The sequence below is a fragment of the Engraulis encrasicolus genome, chromosome 12 (assembly GCF_034702125.1).
Source record: "Engraulis encrasicolus isolate BLACKSEA-1 chromosome 12, IST_EnEncr_1.0, whole genome shotgun sequence".
NCBI classification, from domain to species: Eukaryota; Metazoa; Chordata; class Actinopteri; order Clupeiformes; family Engraulidae; genus Engraulis; species Engraulis encrasicolus.
In genome coordinates this window covers 14,998,333-15,003,332 of record NC_085868.1, presented here as the reverse complement: position 1 = coordinate 15,003,332, position 5,000 = coordinate 14,998,333, and the positions used below count along the sequence as shown (strand labels likewise).

The following is a 5,000-nucleotide window of genomic DNA, read 5'->3' as shown; positions in this document are numbered from 1 at the left end:
TGGATCCGGGCCTGGAGGTTCCGATTATCATCATCGGTATTTATCAGGCAATTTCTTTTCAAAATAGCCTTTCCCCCGAACTTGCCCCATGGTTTGAACATACGGTAAGCTATGTGTGGGTGTCTTTAGTTCAACCTGAAGCTAATGGCCTTAGCAGATCGTTACCTCAGCTGGCTAATGCCTGGTTCAACGGTAATCTTAGCGGATCATGGGTTCACGACCCGGGATTGGAGCAGAAACTGGCAGGGGTGGTGATCTCACTCTCTCTTTTCTGTTCCGTCTCCACTGCCACACATGACATACTGTAGACACACACACACACATCACATACAAATGCACATAGTATGGATGCTTAGGCAGGCAGATGCACACACATGGACCACAGACGCATGCATAGACGACACACACGCACGGGCACGCGCGCACGCACACGCGCACACGCATACACCTACTCTCACATTCCAGACACACTAGAGACACAATATATCCACAGTGATATGCCCCCATAATGTGAGCTTTTTAGATCATGTGAACCACGGCAGGGGGGCCGGGGGCCGGCCGTCGGCACAGGGTCGTTAGCAGGGACCTAAGTGGCTTCACCCTTTTAGCTCGGCACCAGCAGGAAAATCAATCAAGAGGAAGTGAGCCTAAATCCATACGGTTATGGGTTTTATACTCTCCACAAATGAGCCATCAATCTGACAAAAGAGAGAGCTAATGCTCCACCGCCATAGATTTCAGCGGACGAGAGGAGTGGAGTGGAGTGGAGGAGCGGAGGAGTTAAGGAGAGGAGGGAGAGATGGAAAAGCTGAGGGGGAAAAAATGCAGAAATCGCATATCTTCAGGGGTAAGGAGAAGAGGGAGGAAAAAAAAATGAGCAAGAAAGGCTGGAATCTGGAATGAGGGTAGAATAAATCGTATATGTTTAGTCGATGCTCCTAACCTCCTGGTGAGTTACTGTTTGATTTAACGATCCAGTGTGTAACATTTTAAGTGGTTCGTCATCAAAATTTGTATTGCCTGTTCGCAAATCCTTTTTTGCCGCAAATCTTTTACCATCACCATCAATTTCAAGTATTCCAGCCTACTGGCTTTAAATTTTTACATTTGTTGAAATATGAAGAATGGTCCAACCGGTCATTTGCAAGGAAACAGCTTATCCGGTTCCAAGGACATAGGCCTACAGCGTTACGTAATAATTCCTAACTTTTTTGGGCATTATGACACAAGTTTCACCAGCTATGGGTATGCCATTTTTACTTCTTGGCCCTGGCATGTTGGAAGAGGAAAGCGTCCAGAAACGCATTGGACCATTCAAAAGCAGTTTGGAGGTTGGACTACCCTTCCCATAAAATTTCACCCAAATAGGAATACTTGATGGCAGTGGAAAATATCTACGACAAATTTGTGACACTGGGTGGAAGATATGGTAGCCTAAATAGGGGGTTAAACTCTTAAGACATGGCCCCTGTTACAAATATGGTGTTTGGCAATGACATAATGTATTTCTAAAGGCTCTGCATAATATTGTAGTTATATAGTGGTCACTGGTTACACTGATGGAACGCTGCATGTTCTGGGGCTACTGCTGTGACAGGCATTGTCAATCCTCATCACTAGCAAAAGCTTCGTAAATAATCACGTCATCATTTCTCATCCTTGGCAATAAACAATAGGAGGTGAAGTATTACTCATTGGCATTCAGAGGTTGCGTTCCAATATGCGACCTTGCGTCCTCCCCTTGTGCTTGTGGCCTCTTACCAGGAAGTAATACGTTGTGATGACATCACTGACTACAGCATTATATTTCAATATCTCGCAAAAGCTCAATTGTAAAGTCATTTTCTCATTTGCAAACTGGATGGTGAATGAAGAATAGCCCCCCAAAAAATGGTTTTGGCTAGGCTGACAGCTGGGAAACTTTATTGTTTTCTCCATGGAGGCGGGACCAGGAGGCGGGGCGAGGCCACAAGCACAAGTGGAGGACGGTAGTGTGCACATTGGAATGCACCCAGAGTGTAGGAAGTGGGGTCTCTTCAAAAGGGCAGAGAGTGAATGTGAGTGTGAGTTGTGTAGGTGGGGTCGGAGGAAGGCAAGAACTGACTAGGCATGAGCAATCCTCACTGGTGTGATTAATCAATGCGGGCAATTAATTCTCTCTTATCGGCACGTCAGTTGAAGCTCCTCACCGCCGGCCTCAGAAACTAAAAACGTTAGGGTGACGTCTTGATATGCCACATCGATCTCTTGTCTCTAGCCTTTCTTCCCTTTCTTCCTCTATTTTCCTCTGTTTCTCTCTTATGTTCTCTGTCTTTGCCCTCTCTCTCTCTCTCTCTGTGTCTCTCTCTTTCTCTCTCTCTCTCTCTGTCTCTCTCGGTTGACTTTTACCCTTGTTATCCTTACCCTTGTTCTTTCTTTCTTTCTTTCTTTCTTTCTTTCTTTCTTTCTTTCTTTCTTTCTTTCTTTCTTTCTTTCTTTCTTTCTTTCTTTCTTTCTTTCTTTCTTTCTTTCTTTCTTTCTTTCTTTCTTTCTTTCTTTTTCAATCTTCCTGTAATGTTTGTGATTCTCCCAGCCTAACCCTTATTCAAACGGTGTGAGCAGGGTCTTTGTGGCGACTGTGGAGAACAGCTAACATGAAAATCTGTCTGTTTATCGTCAGCTGTTTGCTGACCCGTGTGTTCCCCCCTTCAATCTTTCACTCTCCCTCCTCTCTGGTCTGTCATTTCTTTTGTTGATCTTGGCCAAAAAAAAAGACAACGTGCACAACGTGGCCAGTGATTTCTCAGAACATTTCAAAAAGCATCAGTGGTCAAACGGATCACAGAGTCTCGCCCAGGACTCCCTGTCATGCTGTCTGAGGCAGTGTCTGTGGCCTTGTCGAAACACGCCACGGTCCACTTGCAGTGTTTTCAGCCCCACAGAGAGCAGTGCTGGTGCCTGTGCCTGACCCTACTCTTGAATCAACTGACTATGTCCACACTGAAAATCAGTGTTCGGAAACTTGAAAGTACTTGGTTCTTCTATTTGGATCGTGACGGATAGACTTCAACAAGTTCATCTGGGTCACGCCGGGCAAAACAGCAGCGCATGTACACTGTTAAAAAAATGATATCATTGATAAGTCAAGATAACTTATATAGTCAATGAATTCTGCTATGTGCTGTACAAAATCAGCATGGTTTATCTTGAAATCACCAGTTCACCAGCTGCCTCAGGATTCCAAGTTAATTTAAGTTCTTATTGTAAGTTGTGTGAAACCTTGAATTGTAGCTTTGTGTTCAAACAACACTCCACAACTCCACACAATGGGAAGGGTAAAAACACTCTAGTAGCCATGGAAGCTATACTCGAAATTTGACGTGGTCAGTAGCAGTGCTATAGATGTAAAACACATGCACTGCCTACTACTACATTTGGGTTAATAATGTTTCCCAAACAAAAAAATAGGAGCCATGCACATCGAAAAGATTTTTTTTATGAGGTTGGACTCCAGAGGGCCAACATCTTATGAGTGGGCATTACATCCTTTTAACACATTGAAACTTTCTCATTGTGTGCTGACTTTCATTCCTGTCTATCCTAATAATAACATATTTTTTCTCAACTGTCAGTACCCATGATGACAGCTACAACAAACTGCTCGGGGGGAACCACTGCACAGTCTTTGCACAACCACCGGAGAGACCCTAAATGAAACAGTTACTTTCAGTTTCCACCACCATGCAATCACCACCCTGCCTCCACGCCAACCCGTAAGCACCACCCTCCTCTCCAAACATAATGGATGAAAAGAGAAAATGCCACTGGGCTCGAAGTAGGCACAGTGGAAATTTTACGATCTCGTCTAAGAACACACACAACCAGAACAGGCAGGCACACACACGTGCATGAACGCACGCACACACAAACGCACACACACACACACACACATGCGTGCACACACACGCATGCACGCACGCACGCACACACGCACGCACGCACGCACACACGCACGCACGCACGCACGCACGTAAGCATGCACACACACACACACACACACACTCTTTCTCTCTGTCTCTCTCACACACACATACACACACACACGCACACACGCACACACACATGACACACAGAATAACACCACTTAACAACTATTCAAAAAAGTAAACCTTCAAGCCAAAACCACATCTGGGGTTCACACATCTTTTTTCTTTCTTTTATTTTCTTTCTTTCTCCGTTTGGAGTCTGGAGCTGTAGAGCGGAGATGAATTGGGAGATTACACAGCATTAACGGCTGAAAAACAAACCTGGAGGGGAAGAAGGAATTAAAAAAAAGAACAACAACTCTCATTCCCTCCTTCTTTCCTACTCCCATCTCCTCCCTCCCCTCACTTTTTTTCCACTCAGCAAGAGCACGAGTGCCACAGAAGCCGAATAACTCTTTGATTTGTTTGTCAGCAGCTATTTCATCTATCAGGCAAAAAATAAATACAATAATGAATCGCAATAATAAAGTAAACATGAAAAAAATGAAGCCGACAACAACAAACAATGAATGCTTACGCCTTGTCACTGGTGTATATTAATCTTCCGAGGACACTTGAATCTCGGTGATCACAGATGCACTGCAATTAAAAGAGGTTTCTTTTTTACCCGTCCCTTGAGAGTTCAGTACATTATAATTACTTGTCGTTGCTTTAAATGTAGCTGCTCCTGAAACCTATGACTGTCAGAGGGGTAATTGCTTTTCTGTGCTGAGAAGACTTGCTTGCAAAAAGAAAAAAACGTAGAAAAGGAAGAACTCACGGGTATTATTTTTACACCACTGCTCCGTGGTTGTCAAAGTAAGGGAGGATAAAAACGAATGCATCATGTTTCGCAGGTAGCAGGATCCGTCTGTGACATAAGTTGACTGTCAAATTCGATCAGACGTTTGGAAATATGTAAATGGAGAGAGAGAGAGAGAGAGAGAGAGAGAGAGAGAGAGAGAGAGAGAGAGAGAGAGAGAGAGAGAGAGAGAG

General features: G+C 44.3%; 1 protein-coding gene across 1 annotated transcript in view; it reads right to left on the bottom strand.

Annotated features, from left to right (window-relative positions):
- unc5cb (unc-5 netrin receptor Cb) overlaps positions 1 to 5,000 on the bottom strand; it is a 360,953-nt gene that overhangs the window by 76,164 nt on the left and 279,789 nt on the right. The gene's annotated exons all lie outside the window — the stretch shown is intronic.